The sequence below is a fragment of the Doryrhamphus excisus genome, linkage group LG5 (genome assembly GCF_037039965.1).
Source record: "Doryrhamphus excisus strain RoL-2023G ecotype Guam linkage group LG5, RoL_Dexc_Guam_v1.1, whole genome shotgun sequence".
Classification (NCBI taxonomy): domain Eukaryota; kingdom Metazoa; phylum Chordata; class Actinopteri; order Syngnathiformes; family Syngnathidae; genus Doryrhamphus; species Doryrhamphus excisus.
Genome location: NC_136361.1, coordinates 6,671,135 through 6,692,447, shown reverse-complemented (window position 1 = coordinate 6,692,447; position 21,313 = coordinate 6,671,135). Strand labels below are relative to the sequence as shown.

Genomic DNA, 21,313 nt, shown 5'->3' with positions numbered 1-21,313 from the left:
CTGTCCAGTGCAGCTCTTAAGGCAGCTCTTTTCCTCCCTGAATCATCAAAAGTTTAATTTAAAAACTGCATTTTGTGTTCAACTGTGTTGTCATTGTTAACTTTTCCGTTTGTGTGATGATCTGAAACATCTAAGTGTGACAAATATGCTAAAATAACAAATGAAGAAGCCGCTTTGTGGACCTGAGTCACCCAGTCTAAGGGGGCATCAACATAAACGGGTTCCACTCTAACTCACTTTACTCAACTTGATTTCCAAACTCTCTTTCAGCAAGATAAAGTTTTCTCCATGGGAACGTTCCGAGAATACAAAGGGAGGGTGTGACATTAGACTGAGAATAGTCAACCGGCTCAGCGGCAGCGGGGTATTACAATAATAACTAACTATAACATTCAACCACAAAGACCTGGGGACCATCAGGACTGATCTCCGTCGGCAGTTCTCAGGGCTGGTGGAACCTCAGAATTGAAGACAGATATTGGAGGAGAAAGGTGGGGAAAGGAGAACGAGAGAGGGAATGATGCGAGAGGGATGGCATGAGAGGGGAAGGAGGGAGTTGGATGAAAGAGACACAGTGTGCTTTGGGCTGAATGTGACAGAGTGCATGACGGCTTAGTCAGGAGGCACTGAGAGAGAAATGAGATGGCTCAGGTCCACTCACACACACACAAACACACACAGACACACACACACACACACACACACATTAAAAACTCATGCATATCCCCATTTGCATTCTGGTGCAGGCAAACACACAATGCCTATGCATATGCAACCAAGCGTTGTGCTGTATTGAAAACCCGGCTTGAAGATGTTGATTTGTCTTTCTGTCCTTCTTGCATTCACCAGCCCAAAATAACAAACACTTCTTATAGAGGAATGGGTAATACCCATATATTTACATAACCAATCCACATACCAATGCTTATTATTGATTTCGCATAGGACTCAGTTGGTGACACCGATCCCTCCCGCTACGTCTTCTTATTCTTATTCCAGGTGCCAGAGATGCGATGCCATCTACTGTATGGAGTTGGTATGACAAGCTAAATTCACAGACCCAGTCCTGTTACAATGTGTTTATGTGTCAGGGCGAACAGGTAGCTCCAAATTAATTTGTGGCGGTCCAAATGTATTCATGACGGGCCACCGGAACATACTCTAGTATCACTGCTGTAACTTCAAATCAGCTATTGTAATCTTGAAGCTAGATATAATATATAGAAGACATTTCTGATTTATTTTATTTCCAAAATACAGTCGATTCCCACACATTTAAATATAAAAATCATATCATGTTTTTTTAAAGCTGTTTTTTCTCCCCTTTTTAGTTGGGAACTGATATTTTCCTCAAACAGAAGACGTTTCTGATTTTTTTTTTCCAAAATACAGTTGATTCCCACACATTTAAATATAAAAATCATATCATGTTTTTTTTTAAGATGTTTTTTCTCCCCTTTTTTGTTGGGAACTGATATTTTCCTCAAACAAGACATTTCTGATTTTTTTTTCAAAATGCAGTTGATTCCTACACATTTGAATATAAAAATCATATCATGTTTTTTTAAGCTGTTTTTTCTCCCCTTTTTAGTTGGGAACTGATATTTTCCTCAAACAGAAGACGTTTCTGATTTTTTTTTCCAAAATACAGTTGATTCCCACACATTTAAATATAAAAATCATATCATGTTTTTTTTTAAGATGTTTTTTCTCCCCTTTTTTGTTGGGAACTGATATTTTCCTCAAACAGAAGACATTTCAGATTTTTTTTTCAAAATGCAGTTGATTCCTACACATTTGAATATAAAAATCATATCATGTTTTTTTAAGCTGTTTTTTCTCCCCTTTTTAGTTGGGAACTGATATTTTCCTCAAACAGAAGACATTTCTGATTTATTTTTTTCCAAAATACAGTCGATTCCCACACATTTAAATATAAAAATCATATCATGTTTTTTTTTTTTAAGATGTTTTTTCTCCCCTTTTTTGTTGGGAACTGATATTTTCCTCAAACAGAAGACATTTCTGATCATTTTTTTTTTCAAAATACAGTTGATTCCCACACATTTAAATATAAAAATCAAATCATGTTTTTTCTCCCCTTTTTGTTGGGAACTGATATTTTCCTCAAATGGAAAACATTTCTGATTTTTCCAAAATACAGTCGATTCCCACACATTTAAATATAAAAATCATATCATGTTTTTTAAAGCTGTTTTTTTCTCCCCTTTTTTGTTGGGAACTGAAATTTTCCTCAAACTTACCGATGTTCTACTGCTGATTACTAAAGAATACAAAAAGGTAGAATGACACTTTTTTCTCAATATAAGATGAGAGTCTTATAGTTTTTTTTGGTAGGTTCCATTTTTATGTAGCCATAGATCACAATATTCTAGGTGCCTTGAAAAAATCAGTAAAAAATGTCCAGTACTGTGGGGGATGAATTTGGAAAATGGAGTGAATATGTTAATAAGTGCAACCACACATTCCCACCAAATGAGAGTGCCAAAATCCTCAGGATGTCAACCCACTGTCCAGTGCAGCTCTTAAGGCATCAAGTCAGGTTTACACAACATGCGATTGCACAGCCACACTAGCTGGAATCTGTGCAGATGCAAAATGTGATGTCTCTGACACCGAGGTGGCATCTGCCATCTTTTATGTTGTGGTCTGCTGAGTAGCTGCATCACAGCTGCAGACAAAAGCAGGATTTACAAACAGGCTTGGCACAACAGCTCTGTCCTGGATCAACCCCTGGACCCAGCGGAGGGGTGTCTGGGAGAATGGAGAATGGTTGGCCAAGCTCTCGTCTCGTCTCATGCAGCACTCTGACAGCACCCACTGTGCCAGGAAGGGCTGGACTGATGGTCCGGTAATTGAGCACTGCTCCTAGAAGCCCCCTTGGGTTATTAACATAAATTAACTTATCTTGTTAACCTTTTAAAAGCGCACACGGGAGAAGGAATGTGGTTGCATTTGTGTTTCTATTGAAGCTGTCATGCAACACATGTATGAATATACACATGTTATTTATCCGCATAACCGGAGGAACATCAGCTAAAACAAGCAAGCACAGTAATATTAATCCAGCCAAATGGACTAAAATATTAATGCCACACACTTAGCCCTTCCAAATAGTACAAGTATCATCATCCACCTACTGCTAAAACTCACTCAAGAACCCTGCATGTAATCTTATCCATTAGCAAATTTATTTTCACATTTTCACCATTATAGTCATCATGAAAGTCTTTTTTTTTTACTTCCATGTAGACCTTGTAGATACAGAGAAATTTCTTATTTTTCAAGCAAGCCTCTCAAGACCAGGGTTGAAGAGGTTACACTCTTTGCTGACAGGTACTAATTTAATGCTTTTCAATGCTACAGTATATTTATGAATCCACTGCCAAACAACTGTGAAGGTTCCCCCTCCCCTCATTATTTCTGTAAAAAGATAAGTCACAAGAGGGCAGCAAAGCTCAGGACACAATGTACAGGCATCCATACATGTAAAGTACAACATTTAATGATACATACAGGCATATGTGCATGTAATATATTCATAATTATTGAATGCTAGCCTAACTCATGGATCACATATGGGAATTTTGCAGAAATAAAGAAGTTTAAAATGATACCATCATCACTACCCCATGTAATCTTAAGTAGTGTTGCAGCCAAAGGATTTGAATGATTGTTCACAAATAGGTTTGTTGATAAAAATGTATATTTTTGTGCTCAGACGTCATCAAATTACAGAACAAATCACAAAATCATTCAATGATCAACTAAAAGAAGTTTGTATCAGTATCGATAAAATTTGCAGTATCGCCCACTCTACTCATTGTTTTCTTCAGCAGCCAATGGCTGTTCGACGTACTGCGATGCCGCATTGCAATTAAGCTAAAGAAGACGGTGTTTGATTGGTTCTTTGTGTGAGGCGCTGATGTAAACAGGAAGTGGCGGCATGGATTGCAACGTTTGCCGGTTCAAGTTACATGGACAATGACTAAGTAAGTTTTTTGATTTTGTAATTTCAGTACTACTTTGTACTTGTAATTTCTATCATTAATTGCATTTTAGTTTATGTAGAGTATGTACCAGTAACTCTAATAACTTTTACTCACGTCATTTTCCTTGAAGCCATCTTAAGTACTGTATGCCTTTTGGGTACTTAATATGAGACACGTCCCATCCACTGCGCCACCCAAAAACATGTAAATAAATTGAAACTAACCTGTGCTCCTTTAATCCCAGGTGGTCCTTGCAACCCTTCCACCCCCTAAAAAATAGACCGGTGTGTTTATTTGAGGATATAATCACTTTTTGAACTTACAATATTAATACATTGAGGTGTGATGTTACCTGTGGTCCCACTGGGCCCGCTTCTCCTGGTGGGCCTGGTACTCCCTGTGGACGTCACAACATTCTGATGTTGTTTTCAGCTTATCCCTCGCTTTTATCATCAAGAGACCGTACTTCAAATATCAATCTATATGAATCAAATTGAGTATAACTGATACAGCGTTGGTGGAACTTTGTATTTGTTTTTACTATTTTAACCCCAAAGAGCCCACATGTACATAACATGTGTTTGGTGTTGACAATTATTCCCTTACACAACGCACACTGTTGCCAGCTCCTTAGTAAGAAAAGTAGCTATTCATTTACATTGGAGATTGGAAACGGGGCGAGATCCATGCACATGTGATTGCGTGATCCACTGTGCTCTTAGTGTGGCGTGGAAGCTGACTGTGCACTGACGGTTTGGGCCTGCTTTGGGGCTAACCTCCAGGCAGCACCCCCTGCTGTGCAGTGAAAAACAATGCTTTCACTTTTAAGCCCTACCGGAAAACTCTTCAATAACAAAAAATGTAGCAAGATTTGGGGCGGCACGGCGAACGAGTGGTTAGCGCGCAGACCTCACAGCTAGGAGACCAGGGTTCAATTCCACCCTCCGCCATCTCTGTGTGGAGTTTGAATGTTTTCCCCGTGCATGCGTGGGTTTTCTCCGGGTACTCCGGGTACTAATTAGCGACTCCAAATTGTCCATAGGTATGAATGTGAGTGTGAATGGTTGTTTGTTTATATGTGCCCTGTGATTGGCTGGCCACCAGTCCGGGGTGTACCCTGCCTCTCGCCCGAAAACAGCTGGGATAGGCTCCAGCACCCCCTGCGACCCTCGTGAGGATAAGCAGTAGAAAATGAATGAATGAATGTAGCAAGATTTGTCTCTACTCGCTTTCGAAGACATTTAGCAACAAAGCTGCTCAATTGCCAACACAAGGCAAACCAAGAGCAGGTCATCAACCCAAATGCCTACCTTACTCATGGTGCATACAAAAATAATAACAACAACCAAAATTAGACATGTGGAACACACAATGAAACTAATAAATAAATGCGTATACACTAATATACAAGCAAAACAACACTAGCATTTACAACCCGCAAGGCATGCTGGGTAACATAATGTTGCAGAAGTGTGCGTACTGGCTTCCTAGCATCTGGGTCATCTTTGACACTAAGAAAAAAAAACGTCAGAGATGTGTTCCACTTGGTCTGCAGTATTCCCCCTATCATTTTACTTAACCAGAAACAGCACTGACTTCTTACGGATTCATGCAAGTCTTATCCTTGAGGTGAAAATCTATATTACAGCAGGTGTTTGATACGGGGGCTTTGCTTCAATAACAACATCAGGGCCGTTTCTGTCCTCATATCAAGACATTCTATCTTCCTTACCCTCTAACTATCTCAAGACAAAGAGGAAGCGGAGGCAGAATTTGTTGTCAGATCTTATCACTGATGCTTGAAATACAAGATGCATGTCAGCATTTCTGCAAAAAAAAGATGTTTTTATCTCATACTAACAGGGTCCCAGTGTTATGTTGTTTTTTGTGGTTTTCTATCCATCTTCACTAGGGTCACTGGGGTATGCTGGAGCCTATCCCAGCTGTCTTTGGGCGAGAGGCAGGGTAGATATATAGACAAACAACCATTTTCTGTATTATATTGCCGCGTTTGGATATCTTTCTGTAAATTCTGTTGTTTGACATTTCAAGACTCATACTGGAGTACTAAACCTTGCATTGGCTTCAAGTGTGCAACATTAGCATTTGCATGAATGTCAGGATTTGGGTTAGGATTAGGCTTTATCAACTAGGTGTCTTTATACCTGAAGAATCAACCATCGACAGCTAATGACCCTAAGCAGCCGTTTTGGTTGCCATTTTCTCTGGAAAAAAACAGAGTACGTCTAGCTTAAAGGGTCATTGGTTAAATCTGGGTGCGGACTTCTTAGTGGTTACCGGATCGTTTTCAGGTGTCGTTATCTGTATCTGCTGAATACTTCTCAGCAAGACTTAGGTAAGGGCAGAGAAAGGTTTCCCATTCATAAAACTACGCTTATTCAAACTCAGACATCAAAGTAGAAAATTGGGGTAAAAACGAACACATCTGCAAATGGAAGGGGGATTTGGCTTTCTGATTTCAGTTCTCAAAAAGTCATTTTCCACTTGGGAAAAACCTCCGGAAAGTTCTAAGTTTCCCTGGAGTGACTTTTAAAAGCCTACTCTTATTCTTATCCAACTTAATGTAAACCTTTATTTTGCCTTATGCTAACTTAAGTGCCCTCAGCTTGGTACTTTTCTTATCTCAAGCCACTGCAACATTATGAACTTGATTTCATAGACTCTGCTTTCATTTTTTGTGCAGGTCTACTCTCGGTATGATAATATTCTGAGAGGAATCACAGCAGTACAAACGTGGATCCTAAGAACTGCAAGATGCTTCCAGGAGAAAGTAAGGATTTAAACTATACACGCTGTGAATGTGGGTTGTGAGTTTATTTGGCTTTAAAAGCAAAAAAAGAATGTTCTAATTACTCTGTCTTTCAAATCTTTATGTGTCCGCATAAAAACTCCTTCCTTGGCATGCCCACAAAACACTGGCTTGACAGCAATTGTATTTGCTGAGCAGGTTTACTAGAATGCATTTTTGTTAAATCCTACAAATCTATGCTGTGTAATCCTCACTAGGGTCGCAGGGGGTGACTTGGGTGAGAGGTGAGGCACACCCCGAACTGATCACTGGTCATTCGCAGAGTCGCCAATTAATCTAATATGCATGTTTTTGGACATATGGGAGAAAACAGAAGTACTACCCAGGCGCTAAATCCATATTTTCTCAAAACTAGCAACAAATCTAGTTACTTTTTCTGGCGTTGTTGGAGAGTTTTCTGGTATTTTGGGAAGAAAAGCACCCATTGATGTGCAGTTTGTGTTCTTACTGTCGTGGGTGCTCCTACATCAAAATGTTCCCTCAGTTTGTATACATTATTATGGTAAGCATATAATATGGCATGCATCTTATTGCAATTGTGTTCTTAATGTATATAGATACTCAGTAGTTCTCTGTAGTAATCTATAGTTAGACTCTGTAGTTCTTTCAAACTAGAAACATTTTTGGCTGGATTATTGGTAATGGTTATGGTAATATTACAATTGAATGCATCACATAATCAGTTCACAGTTCCACATGTCCAAAAGGAGTAGGAAGAAGCAAAGCTTATTAAATCCTACCCCTCCATCTGGTACTTTTACAATCAGTAACTGTTTTGTTCACTTCCTGCTTTCCTAATATAATTTAAGGTTGTTGTTTTTTTTTTTTTTTGTCACGTACCAAAGTACGAGGTGATATGACCATACAATGACATAATGGGTACCATAGTAACTGTCAATATAGTGAGATATATATATATATATATATATATATATATATGTATATATATATATATATATATCACATCACGACTGTTTGAAGACTCTTGTTCCTTGTATTTAGCAAACATCAACTGCTTGTATTGTTTCTTGAATTGGCTCATCGTTGTGCATTGTTTGAGTTCCTTACTCAATCCATTCCATAGTTTGATTCCACATACTGAAATGCTATGGCTAGCATAACGTAGTCCTAGCATAGAAGTGTTTCAAATGTACTTCTTCCCCGAGATCATATTTCTCCTCTCTTGTAGAGAAGTATTGGATGACATTTTTAGCTAATTGGTTATTTTTAGCCTTATGCATTATTTTAGTTGTTTGGACTACTATAATATAATATAATATAATATAATATAATATAATATAATATAATATAATATAATATAATATAATATAATATAATATAATATTTCTTCTTGAAAAAATGATTCAGTTAGAATGGCACCGTCTAGAATGAATTAATGAGGCTAAACAAGTTTCTGATATTGCTGTAGACATATTCTTGTGAATGTATTATTTTACTCATATAGTTATCTGCAATGATAATTGTGTATCAACTCAAATTAATGAGGTTACTTGAAATTCCGACCCCTCGTGTATACTCAACGGGGCTCCTTAAGCTCCATCAACATTAGGATCTTCCCTAAGGACATGACACATGTGTCAGCGCTTTACAAGATCCTGTGTGCTCGCTGAATAATATGTGATTATCTAGATTTTGTCACGTAACCCTGTCAACACTGCTAAAAAAGAGGCTAAAATTAGAAGGATTCATCAAACACATCCTGAGGAAATAAGAGTGGGTAGTTTATACGTAAATATAGAGATCTGCTTGCTGCAACTTGCAGCATATAAAAGCTTGATGATGAAAATCAACATCAGACTCAATAGATTTAGGTGAACAATTTGGCAGCATGTATTTAACATTTTTGCAGTTTCTTTTATTATTCTTATTTTTTGTTTATGTCTTTATGCTTCATTGATCTTTTTTGTCCATGAAGTTGAGATTTCACCCTTTGTTCAGCGTTCCAGGAACACACCATAGCTGCTATGTGAGACGGAACCTTTGTGTAATGTATACATATATGCGGTCATCACTTGTTTATTAAAATTAATTGGTTAGAGACCCGACTGTGATAAATGAATTCCGCGAAGTAAGAGTCTTACTTATTTGAATATTATAACCGCACGGCGGTCAAGTGTTTAGCGTGCAGACCTCACAGCTAGGAGGCCAGGGTTCAATTCCACCATCGGCCATCTCTGTGTGGAGTTTGCATGTTCTCCCCGTGCATGCGTGGGTTTTCTCCAGGTACTCCGGTTTCCTCCCACATTCCAAAAACATGCTAGGTTAATTGGCGACTCCAAATTGTCCATAGGTATGAATGTGAGTGTGAATGGTTGTTTGTCTATATGTGCCCTGTGATTGGCTGGCGACCAGTCCAGGGTGTACCCCGCCTCTCGCCCAAAGACAGCTGGGATAGGCTCCAGCACCCCCGCGACCCTCGTGAGGAGAAACCGGTAGAAAATGAATGAGTAGTTAGACCCTGTTTAATTGTTAGAGCCCTCTAGACATCAAATAACACCCCTATAGTTACTTTCACACACATAATACCCAGTATTGTAGACATATGAAGAATAAATAAGTAATTTAAGACATAAATAAGATGTTTCCTCATGTGTGTTACTATATGTGTATAAATGTGTTCCTGTCCAGGTACAGATTGAGCAAAACAAAAACCCATGTTTCTATTAAGGGTTATTGTGCCTGTTGTGAGGTTATTCAAATCTGCAAAAAAAACTTGTTCCCGCGGTAAAGTCTGGTGCTTGTGTGTCTCACACTTAGTGTACATTTAATCAAAATATGTTTTTTGAATTCCTAATGTGTTTATATATGCACATTTTTTGACTAGTGGTCATATTCCCCGTGTGCGCCGACATTCTACATTACACTCTACTGAGTAGCTGTTATTAATTATTCTTCCTTTCCTTTGTGCCTGGTGCTAAAATGGTAATTATGAACTGCAGAGTATTAATTAATCTTCTGTAGCGGTTCATGCACACCGAGTTTACGCGGAGGCCTGTGGTCTGCGACACGACAAACAAACACATGCCGCACCGCAACACAGCATGTCATTAAAGTTTCAACCAACCCCAAGTCACCAGATTCTACAGCTCGGTTTTGCGCTCAGACCTTTCTGGACTTTTATGTTGTTTGTTGAACAGCACCAGTGTGTAATTACATTGTTGCAAGTTGATTTGTTCCAGCGTGCTACACTGGCAGTGAACATGTAAAACACATTGTTAAATTTAGCTAATTTGGGTTCTTGTTTATGACACAGGGAAGCTCTGACCCATAAGAACCCAATGATGGCCGACATGGGAAAATGTGCAGAAGCATCTAAATGCTCCAAACACAGAAAGGCCATAAAATTCATTCATTTATTCTTTCATTTTCTACCGCTTATCCTCACAAGGGTTGCGAGGGTGCTGGAGCCTATCCCAGCTGTCTTCCAGCTAAAGGCGGGGTAGGATTCAATATTAATTAATGAAATATTTTTGTAATTTGAACCGGTTTATGACCTTCTAAATCTGTTTTTACCATTAATAGAGCCGTGTAGACATGAATAGCACCCCTATAGTCACCTTTACACTTACGTATTACCCAGTATAGTAGACATAATAATAGAAAATAAGCCATCTTAGATATAAATAAGACAGGTTAACATTGACAGCGTACTTCCTGGTTGCTATTGTCTCATTAATGTAACGTTACTGACACCTAGAGACCAGTGTAGAATACTACCCTACCCTAAATACTGCGATGTTGATGTTTAAGGAGAGACTCATGATGCACTTGAATTGCTTCATTAACTCATTCAATACCAAAGACGTAGTTATATTTTTTTGTTATATTTTTTAATAAATTGTTATTTTTATGTTAAACAACCTAATTTTTTGTGTGTGTGTTGGTGAAAGTTATGCTTGAAATGCATCTTCTGCTTATCCTCACGAGGGTCGTGGGGGGTGTTGGGTACACCTTGGACTGACTGGTCTTTGGGCGAGAGGCGGGGTACACCCTGGACTGGTCGCCAGCCAATCACAGAGCACATAAAGACAAACAACCATTCACACTCACATAAATACATTCACCAAAGAGTTATTATATTGACAAAATAATAATTGACTTACTCTTTAGGGAACACTGCTCCAACTCATGGGTCAAGAAATTCATAATAATGCGGAATAAGCGAATAGAAAATGTTTTCATATGTTTATGCCACTCAAAATGTAACATTGCTGCATTTGCCAATTCACACAAACTGTCACTAAACAGGAAAACAATTTATATTTCCAACTGAACATAGTAAGATGCTTATTCCAACATTGAAACTCTTATTTACTCGACTTATTTACTCAACTGGACTGTGGTCAACAATTAACTTGTCATTCAAAATCGGTTTAGTGTCAGAAAATTCACATTATTTTTCCATTTCTTGGGATTTGGACTGGCCTCCAGCCATCACCAGGCCTTGTTCATTCTCTGACTGCACAACCTTTTGACACCACACAGAGGCAAAATTCCATGCTGTATACCCAACTGAAAAGCTTAGAATGTTGGCAGTAAGGTATTCACTGAATTACCTCTCTACAGCAGGCATGTCCAGAGTACGGCCGACAAAAGTTTGCACACACTGTTCTACAGTGTCAATGCATATGGAGCAGCAGACCTCATAATTATAATGTCAACAGTTCAGCACAACCCAATGACTGACATATGTCTATGGGTGGGTAGAATAAGGGCAAACAGACAGGTGTGATGATACTTAACTATATGCACTTTACGTATAAATACCCATTTGTATATTGCTATAGCTGGAGAGATGATTTTAACATGTATGAGGTCAACCTACACAAACTGATGTATTGCCATTTTCGGTGTATTCTGGATAGTCCTTGCTGGAGGTTTTTCGACATTTTTTAACAATTCAGGTAACATAGTTATTGTATTCAAACATGCTAGAATGCTAACATTAGAATACTAGCATTTTTTTTGCCATTTTCATGGGTAGACATATGTATAAACAGCATTATCATGCTAAAAGGTTAACATTGCTATCATGCCAATATTAGCGTAATAGCATTTTTACAGTTTTCATGGGTTTACACTTATAAACACTTTGTACTATCATGCTAGGTGTTAGCATACTAATATTGGTATCATTGCTGTTGTATTGCTAGCATTGGTATCATGTTGACATTAGCATTTTAATTAATACTCTGTAGATACTATTATATTATGTTTTAGCATTCTAACACTAGCATGTTAGCAATGTAATCATTATAATGTTAGCATATTAACATTTTTAGCCATTTTCACAGGTAGACACTAGGTGCTAGGTGTTAGCATTCAAACATGCTAGAATGCTAACATTAGAATACTAGCACTTTTTTGCTATTTTCATGGGTAGACACATGTATAAACAGCATTATCATGCTAAAAGGTTAGCATTTCTATCATGCTAATATTAGCGTAATAGCATTTTTACAGTTTTCATGGGTTTACATTTAGTATAAACACTATCTATCATGCTAGGTGTTAGCATGCTAACATTTGTATCATTGCTATTGTATTGCTAGCATTGGTATCATGTTGACATTAGCATTTTTAGCCATTTAGCACAGGTAGATACTATTATATTATGTTTTAGCATTCTAACATGTTAGCAATGTAATCATTATAATGTTAGCATATTAGCATTTTTAGCCATTTTCACAGGTAGACATTCAAACATGCTAGAATGCTAACATTAGAATACAAGCATTTTTTTGCTATTTTCATGGGTAGACACATGTATAAACGGCATTATCATGCTAGCAGGGTACCATTGCTATCATGCTAATATTAGCATAAGTCCTCATTTATAAAAAAGTCGGAACCGTTTTTACAAAACATTTTTACAGCTAAGACATGCTGTTGCCCGTTCCACTGATCCATGGTTACTAAAATACCTTTTTGCAATGTTTTTCGTCATTTTTGCAGAGGTTTTTTGGTGTAATTCTATTACTATGTGCCACAGGCCAATGAAAAACAATCTGCTCCTGCAAAACAGACTTGTATTATCTGTGAAAAAGGGTTGTATTATTATTATTATTATTGTTACTAATACTGGCAACTTTACACTTTTTTTGTCTTTTGACTGAATGTTTTTAGAGCGTATGTGTCCACTGTAGAACATGCAAACGTCACACAAAGAAGTCTAAGCAGAGAATCCAAACCAGAACCGCCTGGCTTTGAGGCAGTCATAGTAACCACATGCTCCACTGTGCTGCTCCTCTATAAATATTTTTACTTAATTACATTTTTACTCAATGTGAATTTATACCACCTCACTCTAGCCAGCTTTTCATCACATTACTATTAATAATAGCATATCCTTCGGGCATATTTAAAGCTGCAAGGTCAGCAAGTGTCACAGGATGCGCCTCGGTTGCCTCGTGGGTATCTCCAACCGTGCCTCCATTCTCTGTAATTAATTGCACCGCTAATTAAAGTGTGTGGGGGGTACAGATAAGTGTTATATATATATATATATATATATTGTGTCATGTTCATCTGCAAAATGTTGGGCCTCTGTTTGCTCTCTCTCTAATGTATTTGGCGCATATCTATATTTGGAACACATTCCCTCTCTTGTTTGTCCGTGTCCTTTGGGAACCGGACTAATGAGTTCCACTTTCAATCCCAATCCTGCAGTTAGACGGATTTATTATGTGGGATGTGAATATCATTTGCAGGACACTCATGTATGCAAGTGTAATGTTTCCACTTCCATGTTTGAATGGGCTCATATGTTACTAATGCTTTTTTTGCTGACTGTGCTCCAGACTCCCTTGGCATCATCAACCAGATTCCTCATTTGTAATTCTGGGCTTTTCACCCAGTGACATTGGTTGGCTTTTGTTGACTTTTCCCCAGCATCTTCCTGGGCCGCTGCAACATAACTTCGGGCATCCTTTTTCTTTTTTTCCACATTCAAGAAACGACCACCTTGTGATCGGATGCCTTGCTAGAAATTGTATTAGCAGTAATTAAAGGAGGGTGAATGGCTGAGTCGAGATCTCTATGTTGCCATTTGGAGCGTGGAAAACTATAATAACAGTCATAAAGCTGGCATGAAGCTTATCATGTTGCTTTACTTTGGTGTTCCACATTCCAGTGTTTGAAGATTGATGAATGTGAGAGGATAGAGAAATATATGCATGATTAAAGCCCGTGTTTAGCTCTCTGTATGGTCTATTCAAGTTCAGGCCACATTAACGCTAAATGGAGCCGTCATGGATGGGGGTAACAAATGTTTTACAGTTGACAGAAGATGTTTCCTCAGGCAATGACCACACTGACTGATGGTTTGATCCTGCATGGCTGACTCCTGGGTGTTCTTATAAAACTTTCACAGCGTATTTCACTACAGATAATTCTATATTGACTGATAGCGGGGATTGAACCCATTTTCCAGCGTTATTTAGCTGGTGAAGGGTATTCCCAACTATGTCATATTCAGAACTTTAACTGATTGTTGTGGGGAACTCAACATGTATAGATATGATAGTGGTAAAACTGTATTTATCTCCGCCAAGAGCAGCACACATTTATCTGGACAGTATGTCTGTGTTTGAAATAACTTGAAAAGTTGAAAAGCAATTTTCCGGAATTGTCGGAAATGGGATATGGAAGAACTGATTAAATTTTGGGGGTGAGCAAGATCACCGTCTGGATCCAGGAATTTTTAAAACATTCTTAAACATCGCGAGATAGGAGGATTTTCGGTAAAAATGGTCAGAGCACTTGTTTGGGGTATTTAGACTTTCTGGTACATTGCACTATCATGCTAGGTGTTAGCATTGAAACATGCTAGAATGCTAACATTACAATACTAGCATTTTTTCATGGGTAGACACGTATAAACAGCATTATCATGCTAGCAGGTTAACATTGCTATCATGCTAATATTAGCATAATAGCATTTTTTACAGTATTCATGGGTAGACACTTATTATAAACATTTTGTACTATCATGCTAGGTGTTAGCATGCTTACATTTGCATGTTAGCATTGGTATCATGTTTACATTAGCATTTTAAGCCATTTTCACATGTAGCATTCTAACACTAGCATGTTAGCAATGTAATCATCCTAATGTTAGCATATTTGCATTTTTAGCAATTTTCACAGGTAGACACTATTATACTAAGTTTTAGCATGCTAAAACAGGGGTTTGGAAATGAAAGAAAAATATATATTGGAACTTCCAAAGTCAAATGCCCAAAATATCATACAATATGGAATTTAAACTATGCATCTAAAATCACACAACAACCTGGTAGTCAAACCTTGCAGTTAAGCAAGCACAGTCAGAAGATGATCATCAACTTCGGAAATGGAACTGTTGCCCGTCCCACAGCCATGTTATAAATGACATTGCCAAGCCATAATAACCAGGCTGTAGGCAAAAACTGTGATAAGAGTCCAAACTCTTGTCAGCGGTTACATTCTTGAGTGTGAGCTCCAAAGTGACTTGTGGCTTACTGGGCTGTTGAGGGCTTCGGCTCACCCGGGGTAGATTCAAACACAATACCTGTGTACCCCAAATACTTAAAATAAGCAAAAATAATAGTGGTTTGTTAAGCTGGTTCATCATCACAACGGCAATGTGAGAAGTAGTTACAGAAGTACATTGACAGAACAGCTACTGTATAGTAGTGAAACAGTACGTGTAAAGTCAGATTTTTTAAATGCTGAACTGTCAATGACCAAAGCGTACCAATTTCCCACAGGCTACACATCAGTAAAGTGTGTCTCACGCCATGTTTACTCAGTAATCAAATAGTGTGGTCATTTTGAGCTGTGACTTTAAAACCGACTTGCTTACTGAACCGCAATTAAGGCCTGTCGTTACACGTATCTTTGTTCGTCAAACCTTAAGTACACTACAGGCCTTTGGTCTGAGGACAATCCAGACATCATTACCAAATTACACTCCAGAGGCAATTACTGATGGTATCCCGGTGATCTGCTAAAAGCAGACAAATTCCAGTAAGCCATTACGATGTTTAATGTTCCCTGGAATTGCTACAGAATGACATTTTGTCTGTTTGTTGGTGTTTGTGAGGCTCTGCTGATTCCAGTAACCGTTGATGATATGCTGCTTTGCCTTGCTAGCCACACAGCAAGTCAATCGGATGTCTTAGTGTGTGGAAGATGTCCATTTGAGCGATCATAGTTGTGTCTTATTTGATCTGCTCCCTACACTTGAGCCTGTGCTTCCTGTGGTTAGGTCGCAGAGACGCATCATCTCTGAGAATACTGCAGGTAGTTTCTCTGTCCTGTTTGATCCACATCTGTTCTTGAACTTTGTCGGAAAACTGAGCGTCTGTGGAAGGCTACTAAACTTGAGGTCCACCGATTTGCACCTTCGGGAACTTGTGTCATCTTTAAATGAAATGGTAAAAACTGCTAGATCTGACTACTTTAAGCAGTTGATTATCTCAAATAAGAAGAAACCTCAAGTGCTCTTTGACACCATCAATTCTGTTGTCTCTCCTGCTGCTCCTGTTATTCCTGTTTTTTGCAAAGCTGATAGCAATGATTTTCTCAAAGTGTTTCTCAGCAAAATTCAGGACATTAAGAACAGTCTTCCAGTGTTCTGTGGGTGTAACCCTGTTGTTCAGGAGCCTGCACCCCATGAGTGGTCCTCTTTTAAACCTGTGACTGAGGTTGAGATTTCAGCTCTGGTAACAAAAATGAAGCCATCTTCCAGTTCATCTGATGTGCTGCCCTCTAAACTCTTTTTGAAAGTGTTTGATGTCATTGCCCCCTGGGTTACTAAAGTGATCAATCTGTCACTCGCTACTGGTGTTTTTCCCAGGGCTTTTAAACATGCTATTGTGGAGCCACTTCTTAAAAAATCAAATCTGGATGTCGCCGATCCCAAAAATTACAGACCTATATCAAAGCTTCCTTTCATGTCTAAAATCTTAGAGAAGGTGGTCTCCGAACAGCTGCTACATTTCTTGCAAAAATATGATATTTTTGACACTTTCCAGTCTGGTTTTTGCAAGCTTCACTCAACAGAAACTACCCTGTTAAAAGTGTCTAGTGACATCATGATGTCTGCAGATTCTGGAAAATGCACGGTCCTTGTTCTGCTAGATCTCTCCTCGGCATTTGACACTGTCGATCATCAGATTTTGCAAACAAGACTACATGACTTAGTCGGACTGTCAGGCTCTGTCCTAGCATGGTTCTCTTCTTATTTATCAGACAGGAGTTTTAGTGTCTCAGTTAACCAGATCCAATCTGACTCTGCTGATCTGTTGTTTGGAGTACCTCAGGGCTCTGTCTTGGGTCCGATTTTGTTTTTGTTATATGTTCTCCCTCTAGGAAAGATTATCCAGGATTTTGATGATGTCTCCTGCCATCTGTTTGCTGACGACATTCAGCTGCACTGTTCTTTTAAGGCTTCGGAGATACAAAAATTGAACTCTTTAATGAATTGTTTAGTGCAAATAAAACAATGGCTCGGCGCTAATTCCCTTCAACTTAATTCAGATAAAACTGAGGTGCTGGTGATTGCCCCTGATGAAGTTATTCCAGGGATCAAACAGTATTTGAGTGTTCACAGCCTGTCTTGTAAGTCAAGCCTCAGAAATCTTGGAGTAATTTTTGACAAGGAAATGTCATTACAGCACCACTCAAAGCAGCTCACTCGGAATTGTTTCTTTCAGCTAAGAAAAATCTCGAAACTTCGAACAATGGTATCTAAAGGTGAGCTCGAGATGATAATCCATGCCTTTGTGTCTTCTCGTTTAGACTACTGTAATAGTTTGTTTTCTTGTCTAAACAAAAAAGAGTTGTCTCGTCTGCAACAGGTTCAAAATTCTGCTGCGCGGTTATTGGCTCGATGCAACAGAAGGGCTCACATCAGGCCGATTCTGAAAGCTCTCCATTGGCTCCCTGTCTCATTCCGTGTGAATTTTAAAATCCTGGTGCTCACTTTTAGAGCCTTGCACGGCCAGGCCCCTGTCTACATATGAGACTTGTTGCGTCCCTATACCCCCTCTCGGAGGCTGAGATCGTTAGATCAAAATTTACTCATGGTCCCTCGTAGTCGTTTTAGGACCCAAGGAGACCTATCTTTTCAGGTTGTTGCGCCAAGGCTCTGGAATGGCCTTCCACCCTCTCTACGTTCGCTTGACTCTGTCGATGCATTTAAGAGTAACCTTAAAACTCACTTGTTTTTGCAGGCATACCCAGCTCAGTAGATTTAGGGTACTATGACCATCATATATTTATGTCTATTTTATTGTATACTGTTTTTATGTACTGTTTTATGTCTATTTTTATTGTACATTGTTTTATTGTATTTTTTATGTGTATTTTAACCCTGTGTTTTGCCTTTTGTGAAGCACTTTGTGACTTCTGTCTGAGAAAGGTGCTATATAAATAAAACTTACTTACTTACTTATTTGGCTTAGTTTTTACACCAGACGCAACCCTATTGGGAACGGCAGCGGACATCTTCAATAGCTGGATGTTGCTTTGTGCTGCTTTTCATTGCGCAGGTGCGCTGCGCCTGTGCCTGGTCTACGAAAATTGAGCCTCAAGTGTGAGCTAGCGATGCCTAACGTTTTGTGAGTACAGTATAACTCCTGGTGCTCCCAATAGCCAGTTCTACTGTCCTATTGACAAGGTTTTAGGCTGCACCAGGTCTTTGTGTTTGTGTGCAGCCTCAGAGATTCCAGTAAGTCATTAGGGTGTTTAATGTTCCCTGCCGTTGTTGCAAAATTACATTTTGTCTCTCTTGAGTTTCTGCTGGGTTCCAGTAATATTATATGCTCCTATTTGACCGCATCCATCCCTGCCTTTTATGTGAAGGCCTTTCATTTCTTACGGATGCCTCTTTCTTCTCCGAGCGCACCCTGCTGATTTGATGAACTGCTTATTTCACACACCATCCACAAATGATGCCCATAAATATGTTGTTTTTAACACTCAAGCCTGTGTCTAGACATTACTGTATTGAACATCAATTTGCTTCACCTCACACAACACAAACCAACAGGAGGCCATCAACCAATCAACACTCACGGTGCAACCAAACGTGACAAATGTGGAACACACAATGCAGTGAATACACTGTGTTCCACTTCCTATGTTTGCATTCAAAGTAGCACAGAGATTACTATTTACATTTTAATCAGTGGAAATTAGTAGGGAAACATATTGGCAACATCAAACCAGGATTACTTGCTTCCATGAACAGTTTTTTTCTTAATGCTAAATACTTGTAACAGCCTTTCTATTTCCCCTGTTTACATTGATTTTGTTTTACTTTCCACTCGGCTTCTGTACACCACCCTCCAGTTGGCGAAAAACACTTCCAGATTCCAGGGGGGGTGTGGGGGTAGTTTATTATGATAGCAGGAAGAGTCCCAAATTACTGAGTAGGCTCGCCTGCAAGTCAGAGTGGTACAACACTCAAAGGAGTTCAGAGAAGGCTGAAAATAGCAGCACACACATGTAACAAGTGGGCGTGCTTGCAGATGTCTTTGTGTGCTCCCGTTTCGTCACTCGCTCTTTTCAAGTTCCTCATACTGTGTGCAGCCGTAGCGGTTTTGAGTGACGACATAGTATATATGGGTCAACTTATTCCTCACAACTATCCATGGGTATTAAAATGATATGTTACGTAAATAACATGCATCACTTTTGACTGTGTCATACAACCCAGGGCTGGAAATCAAATCCACGCCTTTCATCCCAGAGTTACATTTCACTCCTACCGGTGAATAGTGAAAATCAGCACGTAATTGATACACCAATAAAAATTGTTATTTTTAACCCTCCAAACTGGTCCGGCTTGCATGACTTTCTCCTCCTCTTTTGCTATAAAAGTGACAGTTGGATTAGATTCAGATCCAGAATCGTCTCTCTTCAATAGCGGCGCATGAAAACAAGCTAAATGCTATACACACAATGAATGTTTAAATCCTATATATACCTTACACACATATTAAAGGCATTCATTCATTCATTCATTTTCTACCGCTTTTTCCTCACGAGGGTCGCGGGGGGTGCTGGAACCTATCCCAGCTATCTTTGGGCGAGAGGCGGGGTACACCCTGTACACGCCAGCCAATCACAGGGCTCATATATTTATTTTCTACCGCTTTTCCTCACAAGGTTTGCGGGGGTGCTGGAGCCTATCCCAGCTGTCTTCAGGCGAAAGGCGGGGTATACCCTGGACTGGTCGCCAGCCAATCACAGGGCACATATAAACAACCATTCACACTCACATTCATACCTATGGACAATTTGGAGTCGGCAATTAACCGAGTATGTTTTTGGAATGTGGGAGGAAACTGGATTACCCGGAGAAAACCCACGCATGCACAGGGAGAACATGCAAACTCCACACAGAGATAGCCGAAGGTGGAATTGAACCCTGGTCTCCTAGCTGTGAGGTCTGCGCGCTAACCACACGACCGATATTAAAGGCATTTAAAGTGTAAATTATGCAGCACTAATGAATGATAATGTAAAATGATCAATGAACAGGTGAATCAGAGTTGTAGTTGGAACAGCACACAACTATGGTGCATTTAAGGACCACTGAACAAAGTGCGAGTCTCGACGTTTGACGGAAAAAAAACTTTATCAGTGAAGTGAATGGGGTGTATTTTCACACAAGTTCCAACTATTTTCATGTTTGCTTAAAACTTTTTTTGCTGAGTCTAATGATGTTCAGGAAATAAATTACAATGGTCGGTATCAGCAGTACGGGTCCTGTATTTACTTGGCATCGGATCAACACCAAAATTTGTGGTTTTCCTGTCAGCACATCAATACATCTATAACCGTTTTAACATATCCTACCTTGGATCCAGCTTCTCCAGGATGTCCTGGCTCACCCATCTCACCCTGAAAGAAAGCTAATTAAGTACAACAAAGTAGAAGTGCTCTGCCTGAGTACACTTTAGTTACTTTTGGTTTTATTTTGGTCTCTTAGTGCCTTTATTCATGCTGGAAATTATGTTTGTGCCAGCAATGTATCCCATGACAATAAATAACGGAAACCATAATTGAGAACCACCGCAAAGAGGACTTACCTGTGGTCCTGGAGATCCTGGTAATCCTTGCAAGCCCGGTAGTCCCCTGTCTCCCTGGTTACAAAAAGGTTCCATGTGTGTTATTTCTGGATCTGTACCTGCAACAGGATCCTACTCTAATACATTTATGTATTCAACATTTTACCTTAATGCCAGGCGCTCCTCTCGGTCCTGATGAGCCATATTCACCCTGTAGAACCAATAGAAGGAAGTATTCAAGAACAGACCAATAAACCAACCACCAGCCATTCGGTTACTGGACGACCCCGCTCTAGAGTCACCTTAAATATCTTGATTTTATATTAGCAAAACCTGTAATTGTGTATGTCGCTAAAATAAAAAGATAGCATTATGAGCAAATGTTT

General features: G+C 39.2%; 1 long non-coding RNA gene across 1 annotated transcript; it reads right to left on the bottom strand.

Moving 5' to 3' along the window:
* Nucleotides 1-4,364: 4,364 nt before the first annotated feature.
* On the bottom strand, nt 4,365-21,138 carry LOC131109145 (uncharacterized). Its single transcript, XR_013627384.1, has 4 exons — nt 21,094-21,138; nt 20,949-21,002; nt 20,716-20,760; nt 4,365-4,410 (listed from the first exon to the last, which is right to left on the bottom strand). It is a non-coding gene; the product is annotated as an uncharacterized LOC131109145 (long non-coding RNA).
* Between the last annotated feature and the right edge of the window lie 175 nt (nt 21,139-21,313).